This window comes from Mustela nigripes, chromosome 12 (genome assembly GCF_022355385.1).
Source record: "Mustela nigripes isolate SB6536 chromosome 12, MUSNIG.SB6536, whole genome shotgun sequence".
NCBI classification, from domain to species: domain Eukaryota; kingdom Metazoa; phylum Chordata; class Mammalia; order Carnivora; family Mustelidae; genus Mustela; species Mustela nigripes.
Genome location: NC_081568.1, coordinates 38,916,584 through 38,944,385, shown reverse-complemented (window position 1 = coordinate 38,944,385; position 27,802 = coordinate 38,916,584). Strand labels below are relative to the sequence as shown.

The following is a 27,802-nucleotide window of genomic DNA, read 5'->3' as shown; positions in this document are numbered from 1 at the left end:
TCTGTTGCCTTTTTAAATCTTTATAGCCCTTAATACAGGATATTTCCTGAATATTGCTGATTGGCTAACAACTTCAAGTTGGGGACATGGGTTTCAAGCCTAACATCTTTTTCATAGGGCTGGGAGTGCATAAAGATGAGCTTTGTCACCAAGGATCATAAAAGTGATTCACATTCATTGCAGAAATTGTAAAAATTATATAAAGGAGAAAATAGAAAATAACTGTATCCTAAAAAGAATCACATTAACTGATGTCTGTCCTTTTAATGTCTTTTCATATATAATTTTACAGAACTGGGGTCATGCTGTGCACACTTTTTTTTTTTTTAAGATTTTATTTATTTATTTGAGAGAGAAAGCAAGAGAGAATGAGCATGCAGGAGCAGGCTAAAGGGCAGAGAAAAAGGGAGAAGCAGACTCCCCGCTGAGCAGGGATTTCCCCATGTGGGGCTCCATCCAAGGATCCTGGGATCATGACCTGAGCTTAAGGCAGACGCTGAACCAACTGAGCCACCCAGGTGCCCCATGCACACTGTTTTAGAACATGCGTTTATATTACTAATATATTAGCATTTTTCTATGTTGTTGGATTTCTTCCTAAAACTTAATTGTTAATGGCTGCCCAGGGCTGATCTAACTTGTTCCCTGTTGTTTATTTGGATTTCTGTTTTAAAAGTCTTTGTAGAAGAATATTTGTGCACATTTCTTGATGATTTCCATAAAATAAATACTAACATAGAATTACAGGGTTCGAAGTGGAATTACAGGGTCAAAAGACATAAACACTTTTAAGGTTTTTAAAACATATTCTCCACTTGCCCTCCCAAGCTGTACTGATTCACAGCTCCCACCAGTGACTAGAGGCTGGTTCCTACTTGCCCATTATCTCGTGAACCCAGGCTATTGAATGATTTTAATCTACCCTGGCTTAATAGTTAGAAGATGAAATCCTGTTTCAATTTGCTTGTGTGATAATTTACATTGTAGCTAGACTTTAAACAAAGAGAACAGCTTTGGTCAATCATCTTCTGCAGAAGTAGAAGAAGTGACCATATTTAATTCTATGTGCTAAATTGCAGAACTCAAACACTTCCCATTTTTTCTTACATGGTGTTGACCACAGCATAGATACACAATATATTTGTACAGTTGACCCTTGAACAATGTGGAGTTTAGTGGTACCAACCCCTTCACAGTCAAAAATTCATGACTCCCCAGGTTTTGTATCCCCCAAAACTTAACTACTCATAACCTAGTGTTGGCTGGAAGTCTTACCCATAACATAAGCTTGTATATGTAGTATGTATTACATTCTGTACGTTAAATGTATTATAAACTATTCTTTCAATAAAAAAGACTAGAAATTTTTGAATATTATATGTGTTATAAACTATATCCTTAACAATAAAATAAGCTAAAGAATGTTATAAAAATCATGAAGAAAAGAAAATATATTTACAGTACTGTATTTAAAAAAAAAAATCCATGTCTAGGTGGACCCTCACAGTTCAAACCCATGTCATTCAAGGGTCAACCATATATGTTTCTCTGGGGAGGAAAGATTTATAAATAAACACCATGCACTTGTGATGAGTACACTGTGTAGATGGTAAGTGTGAAAGGATGGGAAGTTGGAAAGACATAGTTAAGGCACAAAGAAGGCAAGGATCACATGTGCTCCTGCTCTTTTGCCCAGAAGGAAAGAATGAGAACACAGATGGAAAGGTAAGTTGAGGTCAGATTGGGGAGGGCCTTGAATGACAAGACAAAGAAATTGGATGAAATCCAGTGGTCAGTGGGGAGCCAATGAATATTTTTAAGAAGAGTAGTATAATCAAAACAGTTATTTAGGACAAGGAACCTGGGAAGGGGATGGGTTGGAAGAGGGGAGCTCTAGGGTGGTTGGAGGTAACAAAAGAAAATAAATGTGGTGACTTAGCAGGAAAACATTTTAGTGGAAACAGCAGTTAGGGCCAACTGAGGGACTTGAGGTAATGAGAAGTTTGAAACCAGCCTCCTTACCTATATTACCTGCCTGTCACTCCAGAGCCCCATTGTCCAGAACAATGAAGACAGGATTGGACTGCCTCCAAAGATGGACTGGGTGAACTCCCATGATCCAGGTGGGTGAGTGGAGGTTCTGTAGGCTGCTGCTCCTCTCCCACCTGCTGCCTGTGGAAGAATTCCAAAGGTCCAAGAAGTCCCACAGGCCCCCCAGAAAGGGCTTCATTGAACACAAGCAGTTTTAACAAATCTCACCAACACAAGCAGTTTTAACAAATCTCCAAGGCAGGAATCCACTTCTGAGGCTGCATGGCTGGAACATTTTTCCAGATGCTGTAGCGCTCTACATCATCCAACAACCGCTTAAAGACAAAAACTACAGATTGTTCCTCCATTCAGGCCTACCTTCACAGACAATGCAACCAGTGCATTCACACGGCAGGCCACACTCAAAAGAGCCCTGTTCTTGATTTAATGCTCTGCTGGCACCGTCTTGAAATTCTTAATAATTCTACCCTTCCACTTACGTTTTGTGAGTGAAGTCCGATGGGATGATGGAGGCTGCATATGACTAGAGGGACTGCCAAAGTATGTGTGTCTCTGCCCACCTGTCATACATAGCACCTCAGATGCCCCCTCAGCACACATCCCTGGTGAACCCACGGTGCAGGTGGTTTCAAACGAACAGGAAGGTAATCGTTTTTGGTTGATGACTAGGTAAGAGGGAGCCCTGGTATCTGCCTGAGGCCATGCATTGCGTCCAAAACTGACTTTGCATCAAATGCAAGGAAAAGGCAAATGGTATTCTAAGAAACACCAACAAGCAAGGAACTGTATCATATTCTTTCTTATGTGTGTTCCTTCTCTGTTTTAGCCAACCACTCACATCTAAAACAAGGAAAAAGAGGGGAAAGGAAGAGGAACCCATAGTTCCAGATCTTTTCTGTCCATCCTTACACTTCAGTAGCCAAAGGTAGTGAGTTGGTGAATGTGAACACATCAAGAAGTGAAATAAAAACAGATGAGTTCATTTTGTGTGCATTGTACAAAGTACAAAATATGAATTGTAGAACTTCAGTGATTCTGCATATGAAGTAAACTGGCATTGCACAATACAAAGATGAACGGCGATTTTTTTAAGATTTTATTTATTTATTTGACAGAGAGAGATCACAAGCAGGCAGAGAGGCAGGCAGAGAGAGAGGAGGAAGCAGGCTCCCCGCTGAGCAAAGAGCCCGATGTGGGGCTCGATCCCAGGACCCTGAGATCATGACCCGAGCCGAAGGCAGTGGCTTAACCCACTGAGCCACCCAGGCGTCCCTGAACGGCGATTTTTTAAAAAATTTTTTTTACTTAAACTGTCATTAAAAAAATAAATCCAAATCACCAAGAAGATCGTGCAATAAAAGAAAAAGCTTTATATTAATGGCATTTCTTTTTTCTTTTTCGTGGACAAGGGGCTCCATATTTTTGTCTTGCACTGGGCCCCTGCAAATTATGGAGCTATCCCTACCCACAAGACACATATGCGCTCCGAGACAAATTAACTGGGTTTGATTTCCAGCATTAGCACTTGCTGATCTTGGGCAAATTGTCCTTTCCAAAGCTCAATTTACTCAAATGTAAAATCAGGATATTAACAGCTCATATCATTTAACCATAAAGTCTCTTGTAAGGATTACATGAGCTATTACATGTAAGTAGTACCTTGTCTGCTGCAGAGCACATGCTTCATAAATATTAGCTCTTACAGTCAGTGTAACTTAGTTCTTTCAGGGGGTAAATTGTTAGTTACTGCAATCACGGGCACTAGTGTCCCACGCAAGTGGTGATGCTACCACAGCATTGCTGTGTGTGCTTTACTCTATCCACTTGCCTTCCTCTTAGTCCCTCTCTCAGTGGCATAAGCAAGCTCATCTGGGGAGCTATGCCTGTCCTTCAGTGTGGGGGCACTTCCGTGATGTTGTCACTCATAAGTCACTGCCGTCATATGGATGGCTGACTCCAAATGGGGCCCCCATCCTTAGTCTCATTACCTATGGCCAGGATAACAGGGTCACATGTTAAAAAGCATAAGAGACTCCCAATAGGAGGCCATGGGGTATGGTAACCCCTTTGATGCTTCGCAGGTTGTGGCAATGTAATGAGTAGGCACCTTGTGTTTCCCCTTAGGAACAAAGTCTGGCTGCCCTATAAGGTATTCTCTGAAACTAAGGGGGTGTGGGGGGGGAAATAGGTCTTTTTAATGATTTGGTTGTCCAGGAGGGATCAGAAAGATGCATAAGTACATTTCCTTTGGCAGAATGCAATGCTGAAATCATCATCCTATCTTTTGAATGCAGAGGAAAGAATTATACATTGATATTGACATGAACTCTTGCCATTGAAAGCATTACTCCCACAGATATCCGGCAGGGCTCCCGAGGGTATGGGCTGTAGATGGCATAAAAGGAACCCAGAGTACAGCTGTGAATGTAGATTCCCAGGCCTTGCTCCTAGAGCTACTGAATCAGATTATCTATAAGTGGAAGGCCCAGAAATCTGTATTTTAGTAGGCTGCCTAGGTGATTCTAACCATATCCATCTAGGCATTTGTGGGTGAACAATGATGAAGATAAATTAGGAATGAGGAAGTTCATTTTTCCAGGAGCTGTTAAACTTAACCTACATCAGCCATGTTCTTCTTGAAGTTGTGGTTGGGCAAAGACGTGCGAGCCTACAGGTCCTCTGTGGTGTTGGGGCTCTGAGTACCAAGTGGTATGTCATCCCTGTTGAGATATAAAGGGACCCATGGGAAGCAGAACGAGGATTGGGATCTGAGAAAGAGAAACAGGGTCATATTGAGGACTCTGAAGAAAAAGCATTTGAAGATTTGCCTGAGGTTTTTGTGTGCTCCAAGTCCGCAGGTGTCAAACAGCAAGACGTTCCAGTGGGCACAAGTTGGATGGTTTTATGGAAACCAACGTCTAGATCTTCAGCTGACATATACATTCATCACTACAACTCATCTGCCCAAGATTAGGTCAGCATTCTGCTTCTCCATTCTGCTGCTTTTCTCTGTTCCACAACTGCTCCTCCCACTTCAGGATAGGAAGGCAGACCCCTCGTGGTCCAGTAGAGTTGGTTAGGCATGCACTGACCCATGAGCTGAGAGAAGGGCAGTGTTAGAGAAGCAAAAGCATCTGGGACACCGTCCCCCTGCCCCAGAAAGACATCAGTGCTTTAAACAAATGCCTCTAGACCCTGCAACACCCTCCCAAACTTGTCAGAAGACCCCTGATGACTTGCCTTTTTGCACTTACTGTGGTCAAATGATATGAGCTGAGTGTCAAACAAAGGCAAGTAACCCGAGACCAGAACTTTGAAATGCGTCCCCTTTCTAACTTGTCCAGGAGCCCCTTTCCCTGCAGTATGCAGCGGCTTGTCCTTAGAAGGAACACGGGCTGCTACCCCCCTTCAATACAGTACCTACAGTATGGGGCTGGAAAAGTCATCAAAGCGTTAAAGGTATTAGGAGTGTTTACTCCACATTCCTATGTATTTGCTGCCCAATTAACATGATTTGCAGCTGAGAAAATAATACTCTCCTCCATCAGAGATAAATTGGGTCCCCAAACTGTGAAACAAAGGAGAGGGAACTGGTGATGTTTATAGAAGTTATTGCAAACAAATGCACTTCAAAAGGAGCTGTGGTGACAGATTCTGTTTCACAGGGTCGTTCCAATTCTTCGGCTCCCGAGAACCTTCCTCAGACTCTGCTGGGTGTTTTCACCACCAGCCTGCTGCTTTAGGATGCAGTGCAGTGTGTGGAATTCGTCTAGACCTGTGCTGTCCAATGCTGTAGCAATTTAGCCTTTGGAAGGTGGCAGGTCCAATCGAGGTGTGTTGTAAGTATAAAATACACACCCGATTTCAACGAAGACCTGGTACCAGAAAAAATGTCAAATATCTCCTTGACAACTTTTATAGGGATTACGTGTTGAAATTCTACAATTTGGGATATACTGGGTTAGACGAAATATATTATTAGAATTCATCTCCCTGGTTTATGGGTTTTTTTTGTTTGTTTTTTGTTTTTTGGGGTTTTTTTTTTTTTTTAGCGTGGCTACTAGAAAATTTTAAAATGACATGCGCGCTCCGTTTTTGTGGCCTGCACTGTATTTCTGTTGGTCTGTCGGTGCAGACCGAGGGCCGAGCAGCCTTGGGCAGAGGCTGAGGGGAAGGCGGAAGTCCAGTTCCGAACAATAAACCGAGCTGGGCGGGTTCGGGGCTGACGTGACCCCTCTTGCCGAAAGGAGGTACGTGTGTGACACTTGCAGCATGTGGAGCCCAGGCTAACAGACTGTAAACTGCCTTCCTTCTGGTTCTAATCCCTACTTCACCTCAAAGGAACTTGAATATTTAAACCAAATGGCACGGGAGGTTTCGGTAGGCTGATGCATGGCTCTCCGTTCGGCCATTTGAGAAACGCTCCTGCGGTCTCGGCGCCGCGGAGCCCCGGTCGCCGCCCTGTCCCCGCGCGAGTCTGGCACCGCGCTAATGAGAGGATGAGATTTTTTTTTTTCCCTCCCTCACTTGTTTGATATTAAATAGGAAAGACTTTAGAATTCAACGTTTACAGATAGTGTGAAAATTGGAAGTGTGGGTTTGGGCTGAGCCAACAGATCCAAAGACTGCGGTTTCCTGGTGGTTGGAGAAGAGGGCGGCTGGCGGCCATGATGCGCCCCACCCCCAGCCCGGGGCGCGGGAGCTCCGGGACCCCTTCCTCCTCTCCAGAGGTGAAGACCCCCCTTAATTCCACTGCGGGGCCTGCTCTGCCCAAACAGCCTTTTTTAAGGTAACAGCTTATTCATCTCTGCCAAGAATTTAAAGCGTTTCCTTTAGGAGGCTGAGGGCGTTTGTGGTGTCCGGAAGCTGGTGCCAGGCCTCACCGTGGGTCCCTCACGTCACAACAACAACAACAGTAATAATAATAGTAATAATAATAGCCAATATTTACTGAGTACTTACTATGGGCTCCAAATACGTCATCTTACTCTTCGACCCCGTGTGCCATAAAGGGTTTTTGGTTTTGTTCTGTTTTTGTTTTCTGTTTTTCCAGTTGTCCAAGGTTACATAATAAGGCCGCCTGACGAGAGCTCGCGCTTAGAACCCCTCCGCTGTTCTTGTGGAGAAGCAGTACTAACACCTCGGCGGTGTTCATCAGAAGTAGCAAAATGGTGAGTTGGAACGTCTTCCGTAATTCAGGGTGCCGGGGGGGGGGGGGGGGGGGGGGGGGGGGGGGGGTGGGGGGGGGGGGGGGGGGGGGGGGGGGTGGGGGGGGGGGGGGGGGGGGGGGCGGAGAGAGAGAGAGTGTGTGTGAGTGTGTGTGTGTTCGACCCAAATGTTAAGGTTCACTAATACGGTATTACCGTAATACATTTTAGATAAGAATGTCTCTATGAGGGGCGCCTGGGTGGCTCAGTGTGTTAAGCCTCTGCCTTCGGCTCAGGACATGATCTCAGGGTCCTGGCATGGAGCCCTGCATCAGGCTCTGTGCTCAGCAGGGAGCCTGCTCCCCCACCCCCCCACCTGCCTCTCTGCCTACTTGTGATCTCTTTCTCTTTCTCTCTTTCTCTCTCAAATAAATAAATAAATAAATTCTTTAAAATATATATAATAAATATTCAAAGGTGAACTGCTCTGACCTCCGCGAGCTCATCCATCTCTGGGGTGTCTGTGGCCCTAAGACACCACACACAGCCCATTGGGCACTCAGAGTATTGTGGAGCTCCTGGTGAGCTGTGTTAGGAGATCCAAATTTGAATTCTCCTTCTGCCCCTTGCACTCAACGTGAGCTCCACCAAACCTTCATGTAGTCACTGCTCCTGTCAGGTAGCTGTGCTTCCCCCCAAGTTCTCTAGAAAATTAAAGTGGATTCTATTGAGCTTTCCTAAAAGGAATATTCTCGCAGTCCATTTGTACAAAGCAGAAGGCCTTGCCTTACCGGACTTCTCACCACACATCCCTGTCTTGAGTTGGTGTAAACAGCCAATCCTCAAGATGAGTTTTCATCTCTGAAAATGGCCTCTCTGAATCTCAATGGCAATGAGGGAGGCCATGGCAAAGATTCTCCAAATGACTCTTTCTAATGGAGATCTGGAGCAGCAGTGAGAAACTGGGGAAATCAGGAACTTAAGGGGAGCCAGTACAAGATCCAGATCCACCGTGGAACCACCCCTACAGTCCAAAGCATCTGTCACAAGGCTAAGGAATTTCTTTGCCCACTTTCCCCAGCCACACACCTCCTCTTCTTTTCCTCAAATTCTCCAAGAAGCTATATCAGGAAGGAGATGCCATGGACTTTGGAGAAAAGATAAAAATCAGTATTTCAATAGAAAGCCTATATGGATGTATGGTGAGTGAGAACACCATTTTAAAATGTTTAGAAATAAGGAGAATTTTCTCCTTAGCTGAGGAGCTTGTAGAAGAGAATGATTAAAAGAACCACAAGAAAAAAAAAAAAAAAAAAAAAAAAAAAAAAAAACCACAAAATTATCCTACTACTTCCGGTGTCCCTGTACTGGGCTGCCATATCTCGTGCCAAATTAGGACAAGAGGGATTTGCTATGAAGTGTCTTCCATGTGGCTGAGCTCAAGGCTGTCAAGCTTCAAAAAAAAATAAATAAAAACTTAAGACATAGCTCCTAATTTGAGGGGCTTGTTGGGAATTTACACATAGAAAACTGAAACAATCCAAGGCAGTCCACAAAGCTGCTGAGCCATCTTTAGGGGAGCTGTGAGGTCCTTCAGACAGAGTACGTGCTCCATTCTTCAGAGGGTTCTCAGACTCTGTGGAAAAGAGACAGTTGTGTAGTGTGTGTGAGGGGCACCAAAACACACCTGTCCTCTGAGGGTGCAACTCCTGGGTCTGTCATGGGTCCCGCTAGCTTCCCCTGGACAGGTCACCCTTTTTATAGATCTCATTAGCCCTTCTGGGTCCATCGCATCTTACTTTCCAAAGACTTGCCATTGGTTGTAGTACATATCAGACTATACATGTTTTCACTGACTTACCTGAAACCTTGAAGCTTTAACTTTCACGTAACATACTAGGTTTGATGTAAACCGGGGGAGGAAAAGTGTGTTAGCCTATTGTCAGTATGCTGTGCTGAAAGCATTCCCCAACACATGTCAACTCTGTAATTCACTTAACTTTTCCAGATGTGGCTGGAAGGGCTGCCGAGTCAGTGACATTGCAGATGGATGGCCACAGTCCATGGTAGGCGGATGAACATGGGTACCTTTGAAGTGATGGGGTGACTCTTCTCATCTATTAGCCAGAAGGAAAAGCTATCTTCTTCTGTTGAGTCCTTAGTTCATTCCCACTTCAAGAAGACCATATAATTAGCATATATCAGCACTTGAAACTGGGGTCTGGGGCTCTCATTCCTATCCATTGAGCATGTAGCCAGGAGCCCCAGTGGAGTCAAAATAAAGCTAATGCCAAGGAGAGCTAGAGGCTGTTCTTGTACAGTGCATGCTGTTCATGTATAGAAGACTATATTGCAATTAACCTGTTTAATCAAACTTTCCTCCCAGGCACACAGAGCAAGGCACCCATGTTCCTTACAGTGAACTATATAGTTTATCCTGTCACATCCTGCATACGGCAATCTTAGAGCACAATAGCTCTCGAACTCCAGGGAGGAAAATGACAATTGGAAATAAAAACATGAGAAAGAGCTCTTTAGCCTTCCATCTTCTTGCAGATAAGGTAGTAAAAGAGTTTTCTGGTCTTCGTCTTCAGCAGGATGGACTGAACTTTGGCATCACAGTAGCATTGGTTGACAATAGGCTTTGTTAAGTATTTAGGCAAGTTATTGAACCTCTAGAAAATTTGGTTTCATCTTCCGCAAAACTGGAGTAATACTCAACCTTGCAGAGATACGATGAGAGCAAAGATCACAAACGAAAAGCCACAGCGTAATACTTGGCATGTAAATAGGTCCTCCAAGTTGATAGCCATTTGTAAGAGCTTAAAGGAAATCATTTTTTCCTTCTAGTTCAGTACACAATACACGAAGCTAGTCATTAATGAGCCTGTAGGAATCTGAACATCTAGAAGCTATATTTGCAGGCTGACACAGGATCCGTAACACAGAATCTGATTGGCCTAATGGCCAGTGTATTTGAGGAGGGTTATCTCATTCCAGCCCTTTTTTCAGATTGACAGTAAATTAAAATCTACATTTGCAAACAACCGATTATGGAAGCTCAATTGTTAAAAACAATTCTGTACCTCCCTAAAAGATTCACTAAAGAGGGTTTTTGAAGTAGCAAGCCCCTCCTCTAGTGCCTTACAATTTTAATATTAGTTTATTGAGACAAAGTCAGGGCCCAGTTCTTAGCATACACCTGTTGTCTCAAACTCAAAACTAACACCAAGGAGTATAGTGAAGTTCACGAAGACCTCAGGGTTCAAAATGAAAAACAGTTTCAACAGCATATTTAGTAAAATTACTTTTATCCTTTTGTTTCCCTGTAGAAGATGAATTGGGATTCTCAGATAGTGTAGGTCCCTGTCCAGAACATTCTGTGTTTCATGTGGCAGTATGGCAGTGTGGCTCTCTTGGTTTCAATTACATAACAGTAATTAGCAATTCTACTTCTCTCCTCTGTTGCATCATAGAATTACTAAATATAGAATTGAAGGAATAGAGAGCTCTAGCCTGGTATCTTCAATCCAGAAGTAAGAAAACTGGTAGTGGTAGATTGTGTTCTTTGCTTCTGATTATTTTTTCCTCCCCACCATCACCATGCCCCATGGGCTCGGCCAGGTGACCTGCCCTGGCCAATGGGATATGGGTGGATGCAGCATTTGCTTCAGAGCAGAACCATTAAATGCAGTGCTTAGTTTGGCTGGGGTCTTCTTGTTTCAGCCCTTCCCCATAACAGCACATCCTGGCTGCAACTTGACTCTGACTTTTGGAGCAAAGCAGAACAGTAGCCAATTTATATTCCTCTCTAAGAAGAGCAAGAAATGGTTTTCTAAATTCCTTAAGTATTAGAGTTGCTTGTGAGAGCAGACTAATACAGTGACTCGAGAAGTGGAAGTGATTCACCCAAAGTCACATGGACCCTTTGTTACAAACCCTGGGCTCCATTCCAAATATCCCCATTGGAAGTTTTCTTCTACGCTTTAGCTTACTGGTTGTCTCCCTGGAACCCGGTAGTGTCTGGCACAAACTTAGTTCTCAATCTGTATTTGTTCATATGAATAAAGCAATGAAGGAAGGAGGCGCAGACTGACAGTTCCCTTGAGCTACTTAGCTCTATGGCATAGTATCTAGTTTAGTACTTCCATTACTGTGAACACAAGTATCTTGTGGCATCAACTGTGGGTCTGGCATGTGTTAGGTGCCTAAGGAGCATTCTGTCTACTTATCATGCATTCCTACAAGGCACCTATTTTTAGTCTTAGTATCTCGCCCAGTCACAGAATTAGTAAGTAATGGAAACAGAAAAAGCTACGCTTGTACTAACTCCCAAGCCCAGGTGCTCTCCTCTGCTTCACAGATTTTTTTTGCTGGAGGAATTACAGCTTGGGTCATTTACAGACAATTGAAACTTGCAGCTTGTGTCAGAGCAGGGCCCCTACAAGGCAGTAAGCTGGCAGTGCAGCTCTTGCAGGGTGTGGACAGCGCCTGACCTACCAGGAGTAGATCCCACTTGGGCCCAAGATTCTGATTTCTTCCGTCCTTGGGGTTGGAGTGTGGGCTGGGGGCAGCCCCCTTTGGTAGAGAGCAACTTCATCAGTTTACCCCTGAATGACATACAAATATTATTGTGTCCTACATGTTCCATGGCCTGAAAAAGAGAAGCCCTGGGTGAGAAGCAGTGGTTCCAGATCAATCTAGAAACTTTATGGGAGCATAGTTTTTAGAAAACATTGTAAGCCATTTTCTAATGGACCCTGATTTACTATTTTCTCCCCTGCATTTCCCCTTTTCCTGAATATCTCTTCTTTTCTTGTCTTGTCTTTCTCTCTTTCTTTTTTCCCTTTCTTTCTTTCTCTCTCTCTTTCTCTTTCTTTCTTGGAGTTGTCTCTGAATGACCTCCACTTTGTGGAGTGAGTCAAAGATGAATAGGTGGAAGATAAACTACCAAAGTCAAAAGGAATTGAGGCAGATTTTGACTGCAATTAAAATAAGTGTGGTTAGGAGGAAGCAACTCAAATGTCCATTAATGGATAAATGGACAAACAAAATCTTAATATATATGCACAAGGAAATGTTACTGAGCCTTAAAAAAGAAGGAAATCCTGTCTCGTGCTACAATATGGATGGACCTTGAAGACCTTGTGTTAAGTGAAATAAGCTAGGCAGGAAAAGATAAATACTGTCTGGTTCTACTTATATCAAGTATTTCAAGTCACAGAGACAGAGTAGAATGGTGGTTGCCAGGGGTTGGTAGGAAAGAGAAAGTGGGAAGTTATACTTTTCCAAGATGAAAAAGTTCTGGAAATTGGCTGTGCATAAAGTGAATATACTTAATGCTACTGAACTATATATTAAAAACTAGTTAAGATGGTAAATATTATGTTTTATGTATTTACCACAATTTTTTAATAGAACCCTTTTTACTGAAAGTGAGATTATTTACTCTGAACAGAGGCTTTGTTTATGGTGTTGGCTGACATGCTGATGCTGTGGTCAGGTGTGGAGGATAGATTGCTTGAACTGCTTAAACTGCTTTTTGCATTGGTTCGTCCTGCATGGTGCCTTCTGACCGTGACTGGCTATGTAGTCAGTGCAATCTAGTGCAACCCCAATGTTTATAACAGCAATGGCCACGGTCGCCAAACTATGGAAAGAACCAAGATGCCCTTCAATGGATGAATGGATAAGGAAGATGTGGTCCATATACACTATGGAGTATTATGCCTCCATCAGAAAGGATGAATACCCAACTTTTGTAGCAACATGGACGGAACTGGAAGAGATTATGCTGAGTGAAATAAGTCAAGCAGAGAGAGTCAATTATCATATGCTTTCACTTATTTGTGGAGCATAACAAATATCATGGAGGACAAGGGGTGTTAGAGAGGAGAAGGGAGTTGGGGCAAATTGGAAGGGGAGGTGAATCATGAGAGACTATGGACTCTGAAAAACAATCTGAGGAGTTTGAAGTGGCGGGGGGGTGGGAGGTTGGGGTACCAGGTGGTGGGTATTATAGAGGGCATGGATTGCATGGAGCACTGGGTGTGGTGAAAAAATAATGAATACTGTTTTTCTGAAAATAAATAAATTAATTTTAAAAATACTGATGAAGGGCCGCCTATTCAAAGAGGAGTGCTGTTGGTGAAGCTTTTCCTTTCTTCTGTGGACTCTCTTAATTTGTCATGATGGTTTTTTATTTGCTATTTATGATCATTCTAAAGAAAAGTTAAAATTCAAAATATATCCATTCATTTTTATATTGTGCCATAACAGGGGGTTTTTTGTTTGTTTTGTTTTGTTTTGAGATTTCTTTTATTTATTTGAGAGGTAGATGGAGAGAGCAACAGAAGGAGAGGGAGAAGCAGGCTCCCCACTGAGTAGGGAGCCAGACACAGGGCTTGATCCTAGGACCTGACATCAGGACCTGAGCCGAATACAGTTGCTAAACCGACTGAGACACCCAGGCATCCCTGCCATACCAGCTTTAAATGCAAATATTGGAGCATTTACCTTGTATGCTGAATTGCCAATATGAGAGTTCATGTTTCATAGCTCACATGTGCACTTCCATGTCATTGTCACTAGAACAGCGAACACTCTGCACATACAGGGGAGTAACACAGGCAGAAAGTATGTAACAGGATTTCTTGGTTGCTTGTGTTTCTTAGAATGTGATTGCCCTCTTTCTGTGTTCTAACTAAATTTAAACAAAGAAGCATGGCCTCTTGGGGTCGTTAAGGCCTCTGGTTGCCCAGTTACCGAGGTAATCCACTTGCCTTATACTCAGTTTGCATCTCACTGAACTCATATGCATTTTGTGTCTACTGGAAGTCTGTGCTCATAGCTCGTCTCGAATGTTCTATGCACATGAGGACACAAGAGTGGTAAGAATGGTGGATATTGTGCCTGTGTGCTATGTTCCTGCATATGGTCCATTGTCCAACTGGACTTGACTTATGAAACACAGTTTGAAGATAAAATTATTAAAATTTTGGGGGCACCTGGATGGCTCAGTGAGTTAAAGCCTCTGCCTTCGGCTTAGGCCATGATCTTAGGGTCCTGGGATCAAGCCCCACATCAGGCTCCCTGCTCAGCAGGCTCCCTGAGCAGGGAGCCTGCTTCCTTCCCTCTCTCTCTCTCTGCCTGCTTCTCTCTGTCAAATAAATAAATAAAATCTTTTTAAAAAATTATTAAAATTTTCAAGACAGAGATAGAAGAGCATAAACCAAATGTAGGACTCTTCGGATTGTCGGGCCCCATGTGACCATGGAGTTCACACACCCATGAAGCCAGCCCTGTTGCTGACTCTGTCCCTTGCTTTCCACTCCCTCAGCCACTACTCTAATTCCAACTCTCCTTACCTCACAATTCAGAGATTGATGGGTTTCAAAACTGGTTTCCTGACTCTAGCTTTCTTCTCTTCTAACCCATCCTATAAATTGTTGCCAGTTTCATTTCCCTAAAGCAATACTTCCACACCGCCCACTGCTTTAGTTCTTCTGTGGTGCCTCACTGCTTATAGGCTCAAATTCTTTATCACAAAACTCAGTGCCTTCCACATTCCGACCTTAAGCTAACTTGTTAACTTTCTTTCCTCCCGTACCCTTGACCTCCATCCCGATTCATCCAGTCAAGCCAAGCCAAGGTATTGCCAAAAAGCTTGCTAATACCAACAGTTTTCCAAAACTACTCCCTGTGTCAAGAATCAGCCTCTGTTGAACTCCAGTCCAATCCTCAAAGCCAGAGTTTACCTCTCCCATGAAACACTCTTGACCACCCCAACCCACAGTAATGTCATTGTAACTGTTTGTATGTAGATGGCTGGATAATGGCCACCCCGTGAAACCAAGTTCTGTTCCCAGGAGCCTGTAAATATTGCCTAATATGGAAAGAGGATCTTTGCAGATGTAACTAGGTGAAGAATTCTGACAAGGGATTAGCCAGGTGGACCCTTAGTCCAAAAAGTATCTTCATGGGAGAGAGGCAGAGAGAGATTCCACACGTAGGAGACGGCATGATAAACACAGGGGCAGACTGGACGGATGCAGCCACCGGCAGCTGAGGAGCAAGGAGGGGAGTCTAACCAGAGCCTTTGGAAGGGTCATGGCCTTGCCAGCATGGGGGTGGGGGGGGGGGTTGGCCCAGTGAATCTGGTGTTGAACTTCTGGCTTCTGGAACTGTGAGAGAATACATTTCTGTTGTTTGTGGTCATTTGTTACAGCAGCCACACAAAACAAATATACCACCCCAGCACTTACTGCTCATTCTCCTGAGCTTGGCAGTGCTCAGTATTTTTTAAACATTATTTGTATACTCCTACCAAAACCACTGATCCCTCAGTTCACAAGGTCACTTCTCTAATTGATTGACTTTTCTCTTGTACCTTACATAGTACACTGCATTTGATGTTTAACAAGTGCTTTTCTTTGGTGATGTTTATGGAGGAATAATTTACATATTTTAATATTCACTCTTTTGATTGTACCATTCAAAGTGGTATTTGCAAATGCATCTAGTTGTGTAATTGCCACCACAATCAAGATCTGGAACATGACCTTCACCTCAGAAGGTTCCCTTGTGCCCTTCTACAGTCAATTTCTTCCTCTACCCCTACATAGAGGAACCTACCACTGGCAACAGCTGATCTGATTTCTGCCCTTATAGTTTTGGCTTTTCCAGAATGTCATCTAAATGCAGTCAAACCATATACAATCTTTTGTGTCTGGCTTCTTTCACATAGCATGATGGTTGCAGGATTCATCTATATTGTTGTATGAATCAGTAATCTGTTCCTATGTGTGTTATCCCATGGTCTGTTTATCCATTCACTAGTGGGTGGGCATTTCTAACTTGGAACTGTTATAAATAAGGCTAACATGAACATTCATGACCAGGTCTTTACTATAAATGTCCACATACAGGTCTTCATGTGGACACATGTTTCACTTCTCTTGGGTAAATACCTAGGAGTAGGACTGTTGGGTTGTATGGTAAGTATATGTTTAACTTTATAAGAAACTAGCAAATTGTTTCCCAGAGTAGCTGTATCATTTTGGCATTCCCACCAACAAAGTAAGAGATTTCTGGGTGCTTAGCATCCTTGCCAGAACTTGATATTATCAATCATTTAAATTTAATTCCAGTAGATATATGGTGGTATCTCATTTTAATTTAAATTTGCATTTCTCTTCCTACAAACATTCAGCATGTCTTACTATGCTAATTTGCCATGAGTATGTCCTTGGTGAAGTGTCCAGTTCTTTTACATATTTTTAAACATTGGGTTTTTCTTATAATTATATTTTATTTTCTTATTATTATTTGTGGGGGGCTCTCTCCCCCCCATCTCTCTCTTTCTCTTTTATATCCATAGTAAATATAAAATACGTTTACATATTATATAATATGTTAATAAGTATATAATATAATGAATATAATATGCAATATAATATATACTTATGCATATTTTTTATACATTCTAGATACGTCCTTTACCAACTGTGGTTTATAAATATTTTCTCCCAGTCTGTGGCTTCTCTTTTCATTTATTCCATAATATGTTTTAAAGAGCAGAAATTTTAAATTTTGTTGAAGTCCAGTTTATCAACATTTTCTTTTCTACCCTCTGCCTTCCTTTCCTTATTTGTTTATTTATTTTTTTGCCTAATCCAAGGTCATAAGGATTTTTCTCCTTTATTTTCTTCCAGAAAGTTTATACTTTTAGCTCTAACATTTAGATCTGTGATCCATTTTTAGTTAATTTTTGGAGGAAATGTTTATTATTTGATATGCAGCCCAGAACACTGCCATAGAAAATCTAACTCGGAATAAAAAGACACAGTTCATTGAAAAACAGTGTCCTGCAGGAAAGTTTGGAAATTTTCTGCAGGCTCTGACAGCAACATTTCCTTTCCCACTAATTTTTTTGGATTAGCACAGCTTTGCTATTTAAAGGTTTGTATTTTAATAAATTTTGAAATTCCGGATCACAGATGCTATTGAGAGCAAAGTCCTTACATGGGCTGGCGAAGGACACCCCTCTGGACATTTTTGATTGACCTGCTAGATGTCGAGAAACTTACTGACCCCTTTCATTATCTGTGAAATGGGTATAATCCTACTTGACATCAAGTATCTTTACAGGTTTGTGCAGACTGAGACAGAAGTCTTAGAGAGGGGCCGTAGAGATTTCACATGTAATTGTGATTATTGCTAATTATACTAATTCTCAATTACAACTGCTGCCAGAAAGCCTCCAGATGACGTCAGTAATAAGGGGTCCATTTACTCGCATGTGTTGTGAGCGTATTAATTGTAATTATTACCTTGGCAGCTACAATGTCTAACTCCACAGGTGTTTATTTCATTAGTGATTCATTATTTACCAAGCACTCTGGCAGTGATGAGTCTCTATTACAAACCAAGGCCCTCCTGTGATGAAACGTCATTATGTTATGGGATTTGTGACTTTGCTCCCATGGGAGGCATCTTCAACTCGTTAATGCCCTCAACACGCCGTGTGGTGGATTAAAACTAGACTGCGAGAAAATGATTTCAGTCCACCGCTGGGTTTTTTTTTTCACCCTGGGAGCAGGTGCCTTCCCATAAATATTTTCCTGAAATGGAAGTTGCCATGGGAAGTGGGTGGGTGGTCTGGATATCAGACGAAGGGCCTGGCAGTCAGGGGTCTGGATCTATCTTTGTGTCTAAGGGCCCAGGGCAATGGCAATAAATACACAAGTCCAAAGGAGCGTTGTGGCCCTGAGCCTGAACTCAGCAAAAAGATAAAGAGAACTGCCTTGCAATGACTATTGTGAAACACTTAGCGCTTTGTATTTGTGACATGCTTTCAACCTTTCCGTACTCTTCACTGTGGCCCCGTGAGTTAGGGCAGTACTCTCCCTGTGGCTGGCGCTTGTGGGGAGAAAACAACTGCCTCAAGGAGGTAACTGGGCTCCTTTCTCTGCACGGCCTTTTTGACTGGTCCCTGCTAACATTTTGAATTATGAGTTTTTTGGGGTCAGAGGCCCTCGCTCCTTCAGTTAAGTTTTTTGCCCTTAACTTTTTAGTGTTAAAAATAGTCACAAGTAGAAAGAAAAGTCTGATAAACTCCCATGACCTCATCTTCAACAATTATAAAGTCATGACCAATCTAAATTTCTCCCTACTCCACCCACATTTCCCCATCCATCTCCTCCAAAATCAGCTGAATTTTTTCATTTTACTTTTTTTTGCTGAATTATTTTAGATAAAAATCCCAGACCTAACTTTAGATCTATAAACACTATGATGATTATCTCTAGAAGATAAGGATATTCTTCTAAAACATAAATTGTCACACCTAAAAAAATTACCAGTAATTTTTATCCAGCCACTCTCGCCGATTACCTCATAAATATTTTTTTGCCTTCAGTTTTTTTTTTTAATAAGAATCAAGATTTAAATTAAATTTCACTAGTTATAATTGGTTGATGTTTCTCAAGTCTCTAATCCAGGACTTTCCTGACTATCTTGTTTTTGTTTTTCCTTGCAATCTGTTGGTTTAAAAGACCAAATCTGTTTTCTTGTAGGATTTTGCCCTGCATTTTGCTGATTGCATGTCCATAATATTTTTTCAATAACTTCATCTGTCCTTCATATTTTTTGCAAACTGGGGACTGGATCCAAAGATTTGATCAGGTTAGGTTTGAAGTTTTTTTGTTTTTGTTTTTGTTTTTCCAAGAGTACATGATAGAACCAGATACTTGTGTCAAAAGATACATGACTTGTCTCCCTTTTCATTTCTCGTCATGGGTGATTGTTGTCAGCACCCATGCATTCATTAGAAACTACAAAATGGTGATATTCTATCACAAATTACCTGGAATACTACTTCTTTTTGTTTTTGGTTTTTTTTTAAGGTTTTATTTATTTACTTATTTATTTTAGAGAGAGAGAGAACACAGAGAGACAGAGAGAATCTGATGCAGAGTCTGTGTGGGGCCTGCTGTGGGGCTCGATCCCACAACCCTGAGACCATGACCAAGCCAAAATCAAGAGTTGGATGCCAAGGCAGAATTAATGCTCGATTCTCTTCTTTATGTATTAATTATCACATTATTGAGTTCTCAAATTGTTTCCCAAGTTATCTAATTAAGTTTTTTTTAAATTTTTTAGGCATTAGTATTATTTTATAGATTTAAACATGTTAGTTTGTTTTAGTTTTAGTTTATTAGAACTACTATCCTTGTGGGTGCTCAGATTGTGCCTTGTTAAGCCAGTGGTAGCTCCTTCCAAATGGTTCCTGAGTGTGTCTGACATAACCTGGATTCAGGTTCATTTCCTAGGGCTGCTGTAACAAAGTATCACTAACTGAGTGGCTTCAAACAACAGACAGTTATTGTCTCACAGTTCTGAGGGCTAGAAGACTAAAATCAAGTTGTTGGCAGGCTTGGCTTCTCCGGGAGACACTGAGAGAGAATCTGTCCCATGCCCCTCTCCGGCTGCTGGCAAGTCCCAGCAATCCTTGGTATTACTTGATTTGTAGACCTATCACTTCCATCTCTGCCTCCAACACAACATGGTATTCTCTCCCTCTCTGTCGATGTCTAAATTTCCCTCTCCTGATACAGATACCAGTCATTGTGATGGCGTCACTCAAACCCAGTATCATCACCTCATTTTACTTGATTTCATCTGCAAAGATCCTATTTCCAAGTAAAGGCATATTCATGAGTACCAGGGGTTAGGCTGTGAACATATCTTTTTGGAGACAAAATCTGACCCCTCAACATCTGTGATAGTCTTTGAGAGCTCTTCCTTGCTTTCTGGTAAGACAAAATGTTATAGACCCAGAATCAGGTCTCATTCTTTAAAGTTGGGAACAATGTTTAGGGACCACAATCTGAGCACTAGAAATGTTCATCTTTACCATGTTAGTCATTACCTCTAGGTCTTTTCAAAGGACAGAAATGGGAAATGCTTTTTATATTTTTAAAGATAAAGTACATTATAAATTTGTAACTTTCACTTCCAATTAAATTCAAGACTCTCAGACTTAACCCCTCAAACCATTACCTATGTCTCCTTTCTTCCATGGTGAAGTCCTGGTTCTCAATGGCACACGGAATATTACTCTTTTACTTTATCCTGTGATACACACACACGATAGACTCAAAATAACAAAACTAACAGTACTACCAATGACGTGGTTACTGAAAACAGGTTAAGGCTTTTAAAATTATTCTTGTGGGGCCCCTGGGTGGCTAAGTCTTTAAGTGTCTGCCTTCAGCTCAGATCCTGGGATCAAGCCCCACATTGGGCTCCCTCCTTAGCAGGAAACCTGCTTCTCCCCCTCCCATTCCCGCTGCTTGTATTCTCCCTCTCTCTTTCTCTCTCTCTCTCTGTCAAATAATAAATAAAATGAAAAAAAAAAAAGAACTTAAAAAAATAATAAAATTATTCTTGCAATTCTTTTTGTCCTTGGAGTACATTCCACTCAGGATGGACAGTGGAATTACTGCATATTATTGTCATGTGAACCAATTTTTCTATATGTAGTTATGCCACCAACTTGGTACACAATTAATTTCATTTTATCTATTTATTTTCAATTTTCAGAGTTTTCTAAAATTAAATTTAGAAAGGGAGAAGTCCCTTTTTTACAAGTGATCATTTAAACTTTTCTGTCCCTCCATTTTTGCATATTGATCTTGTATTTTGCAACCTTGTTGTACTCATTTATTAGTTAAACTAATAAATGACCATTAGTCATTTATGATAGTAGATTCCTTAGGGTTTTCTGTGTATATGATCATGCCATCTATGAATAGATGGTGTTCCTTATTCCTTTGCAATCTGAATGCCCTTTGTTTCTGTTCCTTGCCTAATTGCCCTGGCTAGAATCTCCAGTACAATGTTGAACAGAAATGGCAAGTAATTTCTTCTAATGGACGTATTCTCATTTATCCATTGTTACACTTGGAAGTTTTCGCTAATACAAATACTAAAGTAACTTAAAATTTTGAAAGCATCCCTTTTTAGTAAAAGGAAAATTAAAATTAAATTTAGAAAGGGAGAAGTCCCTTTTTTACAAGTGATCATTGTTGTCTTATTCCAGATCTCAGCAGGAGCTCTCCACTCATTCACTATTAAGGATGATGTTAGCTGCAGGTTTTTCATAGATGCCTTTAACTGACCAAGGAAGTTCCCTCCCATTTCTAGTTTGGTGAGTGCTTTTATTACGAAAGTGTCTGATTTTGTCAAATGCTTTGCTGTATCTATTGAGATGATAATGTGTTTTTAATTTTATTGATACAATGAGCTACATTAATTAATTGTCAAGTGTTAAAACAGCCTTGCATTTCTGGGGCAAATTCCACTTGACCATGGTGTGTAATTCTTTTTATATATTGTTGTATTGATTTGCTGGTATTTGTTGAGGATTTTTGTGTCTATATTCATAAGAGATGTTGGCCTACAGTTTTTCTATGATGTTTTTGTCTGGTTTTCATATCAAAGCAATACTGACCTCATAGAATGAGCTGGGAAGTGTTTCCTCCTTCTGGAATAGTACGTCCATTTTTTACTATACAAAACTATGTGGATATGTATTCTTTGTGTGTTCTCATTACTTTTTTTAATAGGTTTATAGTACTCCACTGAGCAGATGTACCAATGCTTATTCAACCAGCTCCTTAATGATAGACATTTGAATTGTTTCCAGTCCTTTCCTATTATAACTCATACTGCACTGAATTACCCTGACAATATACTTTTTCATATGCTCATGCATGTGTGGTATAGATTCTCAGAAGTAAGATTCATGAGCCAAAGAGTAGACACATGTGGAACTCTGCTAGATATGCCAAATTCCTTTCCTTGGGAGTTGAACCATTTTGCATTTTGTTTAAAAATTGACTGTTTGTGCACAGCTTGACTGAAAAAGTATTTTGCCTAACTTCTTTTTCTTTTTGCCATTTTGGTAGATAGGATATAGTAACTCCATAAAGTTTTAATTTGCATTTATATCATTATGAGTGAGTTTAAACACCTTTAAGGGCCATTTGCCTATCTTTATGAACTATCTGTTCATATCTCTAGCCTATTTATTTATAAAGTAGTTGAACTTTTTCTTCTGTTTTCAGAAGCTTTTAGACATGAAGAATATAAAGAAAAAAATCTTTGTGTACAGTTTAAATGGCAAACATTTTTTCCCAGCTTAACATTTGTCTTTTTACTGTGCTTATGGTATTTTCAAATGCAAAGTTTGCATTTTTCACTTTTATAATCTATCCTCTAGGTTTCATTTCTGTACCCAGCACAGGCATAGGATAGGAATAATTTAGAAAGAAAGAACCCTGATTTGAGCAGTCCAAGTCCAAGGAAATCACTGGCTGAATGCCCAGAGACCTCAACCCTAATGATTCCCCTTGGAGCCGCTGACGTCCACCGATCTGCCTTACCATTATTAGTGCAATTATTGCTAGATAAACCCGAGGTTTCCGAGTAACACTCCTTCCCCAAACTTAGTATCCGTTTTCCTCACAGAGCTTTTGTTAACTTGGGTGGATGAAAGTGATAATGTAGGGATGAGTGCAGGGAGGAGGTCCTGCTAGCAAAAGCTTTGGATAAAGCTGAAGGGCCCCAACAAATTTTGACTGTGCAAAATGTGGCCAACAAATGTTCTTCCCTCTAAAGCCATTGCCACCAAAGCAGGGAGATGTTTTCTTAAATTCCTATTCCTCTTCTTAGAAACTAACTGAGGCTTTCATCAGCACTCCTCCTGCAGAATAAAACAAACATTCAGATCTTGAAAAGCGTCTGGAAGAGACTTTCACAGTTTTGAGGCTAATGCTGTATTTCTTTTTTGTTTACAGACTTCAAGAGGAAGGGCGTGCTAACTGTTCGCTGCCTAAAAGTAATAGCATGACGATCTGTGTTTCTTTCTCTTCATGTGCCTTTCTCTTGGCAGGTGAGTTCTGTCTTCCTAAAGGACGCTACTCATTTCACATGTTTGGGTTGGTAGGTTTACTTTTGGTTGCTTTAAAAAATGTATTCTATCTTTTTTTTAAAGATTTTATTTATGTATTTTTTTAAAAGATTTTATCTTTATTTATTTGACAGACAAAGACCACAAGTGGGCAGAGAGGCAGGCAGAGAGAGAGGAGGAAGCAGGCTCCCTGGCTGAGCAGAGAGCCCGACGCAGGGCTCGATCCCAGGACCCCGGGATCATGACCTGAGCCGAAGGCAGAGGCCCCAACCCACTGAGCCACCCAGGTGCCCCTTTATTTATGTATTTATTTGAGAGAGAGAGATAGTGACAGAGAGCACAAGTGGGGAGGACAGGGAGCCGCAGGCTCCCCTAAGCAAGGAGCCTGGCGTTGGCTGGAACCCTGAACCCTGGGATCACGACCTGAGCTGAAGGCAGGTGCCTGACTGACTGAGCCACCCAAGTGCCCCTGTTTTAAAAAATTTGAATTAGGAAATACTCTAAAAAGCATACTTGTTTAAAACTCAGAAAGTAACATAATAGTCCCCAAGTACACCACATGCCACATCCACCTTTTAGTCTGAGTTCCTACATGAAGCGTTTTTTTTTTTACAAAGAGTTTTTTTAAAAGAGCAACTTCAAATATTGGATTCAAACAACTCTCTGCATTACAGAAAGTTTTAAATTTATGTAGAACGTGACTGGCCACATGTATGTGTAATTATACACCTTTTTTCCCCACATAGGTTTGAATAAGGTTGCTGTAGCCTGTCATTGCTACTTTGCTTCTGATAATTGGTTCCTGTCCTCTAACTCTGCAGCGCCTGTCCTTTGTCCTTCATTTCATGACTTGCAAAAAGGATGCATTGGATCTAATTTCTTTCTCTAATTGTCCCCAAACATGCAGTTGATTTAGGAACAACGTCGGACAGTACTCAACATGGAACACAAAGAAAAGGTCCTGTATCTGGTTATAATTTAGAAGCGGACCCATTCACTTTAAATATCCCCTTGGCTACTGGGTTGGGTTGAACTTCCACAAAGCTGAGCTTTATCTCCATAGAGGAATTTAGACAGATAGTGTTCAAAAGTTGCGAGCAGGTTATGATTCTGACAAATTAGTTCCTAATTATTTGGCCGTGGGCTCTGCCCATATTGCATGCAGAGCAGGCCTTTACCAGGACACTTGGAGACTTTTGTAGCTTAAACGGATTTAATTTAAAACAAATGGAACCATGTGATTATCTCAACCACAAATACGTAACACAATGTGTAATATATTTAAAAGGCAAGAGGAAATTTAGTAATGGTATTTCAAAACTGTTTGAAAGAAAGAAACTTTGAGGGAAAAGAAAGGAAGAAGTGAATTGGTGACGCCAGTTTGATTATTTTCAAATACCACAGCTGGACTTGGATTTATACAATAGGACTCATGGTATTGTAAAGGACACCAGCGGGAATCCGAGTGCTGGGATACCACATGGAGGACTAAATGACAAGGCTTTAGGCACTCAGAAAACTGCAAAATTCGTGCACTCTTAAGATACTTCGGTTCCTATAATTAAAATTTTCCGATTTACATACTCCATCAGGGAGCTATCTAAGTAAAGATAGAGTCCATGTTGTTTGGGATCCCTTTACTCATTTACTTAATTTTTCTTCATGGCTACTCATGCACTCTGTTGCTATTCCAACATGCATGCCTTCCACACACACCAAATTCCGTAATAATAATAATAATAATAATAATAACAATAACAGCAAACACTCAGTGAGCTCTGAGTGTGTCCCAAACATTGTTCTAAGCAGTGTGTATTACCTCATGTAATTCCTACAACAACCTCGTGAGACAGACACCCTGGAGATCCTGCTCTTGCAGATGGGGAAAGAGTAGAGACTTTTTGCTAAAGATGACACCTAGAAATTTGTTCTTGAGCATTACATGACACTGCCTTTCCAAGCATCCCAAATGTCTTGTGACAAACACCTTGAGTAGTGAAAGGACTTCCGAAGACCAGCTGATCTGGGGTAAAAATGCAAGACTGAATGTTTCAGAACTACAAAAATAAAGGACATTCTCAATAAAATGTGACAGCAGATTCATAAAGCATTCACTTAGATGTGTGACTTTTAATACATCAAATTTGAAAACCAGCCACATTTCTGAGTAGCCACATCCACTGTAATAGATTTATTAGATTGAAATGTACAGAAGTACCTGAAGTTGACTCTTTTTGACCTAGAAAAATTGCAGTTCCAAATGGTTTGATCTAATACTTTTGGCACAATTGAGTACATGGTACACTTCTTAGGGATCCATGGCCCCTTGGTCCACCTATCAGCAGTAGTTACAGAGCTGAGCACTATGTCAGTCCTAGATCAAAAGCTATGGAGACATGGATCTTGCACTAAGAAATTCTTAGTTTTCAATAGGAAGCAGACAAATATACAAATAATTATTCAAATAAGATCACTGCACCCCTGAAGTTCTGCATAAAATGTCTTGAGGGTGTTGAGAAAAGAACATTTACACGAGCCTAGAAAAGGCAGAGATATCTTTACACAGAACATGAGCTCTGACTGGGATGCAACAGAGGAGTAGAAGTTTGCCACTGCTGCTGAAAAGGACATTAAACAATCATGCAACAGATTGAGTTTTCAAAGAGGAGAAATGACATTTCTCTAGCATCATTCAATTTCCCGTGAGGGCAGCACTGTGAACCTGCCAAACCTACCTGATTAGAAACTTGGGCTATGCTGCTTAAAGCTCTGTACCTTGGGACAAGTTACTTCCTGTCTGTAAGGTGGTGAAACTAATGGCTTCCAAATAGAATTATTATGACAAATTGCATAGTGTATACTACAGGTTCAGCAAAATCATAGCTCCCGGGTCCTTAAGAAATGGTGGCTATTTCTACCATTGTTGCACCATTGGCTTCTTTGCTACCCAGCACATCACTAGAGCAATAGCAGAGAGGTGTCCATTCTATCTCCCATGAAAGCCAGTGACCTTGTGGTTGGGGGATTGGGGCAGGGATTGCATCAGTGGGGGACATATGACCTTAAAGAGTGTATGGCTTCTCTTCAGGGCAGAGTGTGGTGCAGAATTTCCCCAGAAGTCTCTGGTATCTGTTTGTCATCTTGCAAGTGTGGTGTGTGAGCTTCAAGAGCAAACTTGTCAGCGCACAAAAGTTCCCAGATGGCTTTTTCAAGGACTTTTGATCTCTGCTGTCTTTGATTTGAGAGTTCCCTAGAGATCTGCAAGCAGATTTCTTGTTGCCTCCTTAAACATGGCTGTGCAAAATTGAGCAAATTATTGGCACAGTCAGACTATCTTGTTTAACTACAGATGGATTCATGGCAGGAAGAGCGACTTCACATCTGATATCATTGACTAAGCCGTGATCCACCGGCCATGGGAGCTCTACAAACTTCTCAGAAGCCCCTTGGAAGATGGCAGCCAAGGGTCTGTCTGTGGTCAGCTGGAATAAAAATTCTAATTGCAAAATCTTGCCTGTCAAATAGCCACTAGATTTTGTCCTGCTGCAGTCAACTGTTTTAATTTCCAAGGCGTTTTATGAGCTTCCCCCACAAGCTGTCATGGATTTGATATGGCAGCGTAGGAGCTGCAAATATTGAGGTCCTGAAACCCAAGTACACAGTAAAGTCAGTCACAGTCAAACAAGGTTTGTGCAATATACCCCTCAGGGCTGGCTTCCTGCAGAGAGCAGAGGACAGAAGGAAGACCATCCATCCCTCTGCATGCTGGGCCCTTAGCTCTTGGAGGGAGAGAAATGTCTAAGTCTTAAGACCTGAAGTCCACCGAAGGGTAGGGCTATTAGAGACCCTGTTGTCTACACAACAGGACCACATCCTCAATTCGAAGCATAAAACAACTTACATTTGTTAACCTTGTCTTGGTATTTTGCAAACAAACACTGTGCAAGAGTCACATGGCTTACACTGTACAAAGGGTTAATGACAGACTTACTTTTTGGGAGAAATGTGGTTTAGTTGTTCCAAAGCCTCTTCCCCTTATGACTGTGTTCTGATATAACCTCAGTGCCATTCAAGGCAATAAATAGCAGAGGAGTTGGGGTAAATCCAATTATTTTTCCACAGCATCTTTCGTGGTAAGTGTGTCCGATTTTTAAAAATGAGACTCCATAAACCACATCATCACAGAGTCCTGTTTTTGTCTCCGGGGGTTTCAGAGTTCCAAATGCTTGCCTTTTTGGACGTTGCATTGATGTGGCCTTGGGGACGGGTTAGAGTCACTAAAAACACTCCTGGCACTGGATCACCTTGTGGCCGAGGTGAAATGGGGATCTTGTTTTCAAGAGGTTGAAGGAGAACTCACAGAAAAGGCCTGAGAGGAGATGACGCTCTCTTTGGGGTTTAGGAGGGATTGACCCTCGACCTTCCCAATCTTCAGACCTTAGAAGCTCCTTGCTGGTCACACATATCCACATCCGTCCTGGCAGCCCAAACCCCCACGTCCTCGGAAATTCCTAGAAGTGTAAAGACAAAATCAGCCTCAGGATGTTGGCAGGATTCAATGTATTACTAAAAATGGGCCTTTGTGGATAGAAACTTAAGAGTTTTAAGTGAAAAAGAAAATTTATGT

At 41.4% G+C, this 27,802-nt stretch overlaps 1 long non-coding RNA gene across 2 annotated transcripts; it reads left to right on the top strand.

The window, feature by feature from the left end:
* The first annotated feature begins 6,138 nt into the window (after positions 1-6,138).
* LOC132027771 (uncharacterized) lies at positions 6,139-26,640 on the top strand. Of its 2 annotated transcripts, none has more exons than XR_009407197.1 (7): positions 6,139-6,302; positions 7,106-7,223; positions 9,208-9,265; positions 21,304-21,411; positions 23,063-23,157; positions 23,310-23,462; positions 26,525-26,640. It is a non-coding gene; the product is annotated as an uncharacterized LOC132027771 (long non-coding RNA). The 2 variants fall into 2 exon arrangements; XR_009407196.1 differs by having other exon boundaries at positions 26,264-26,640.
* Positions 26,641-27,802: the final 1,162 nt, after the last annotated feature.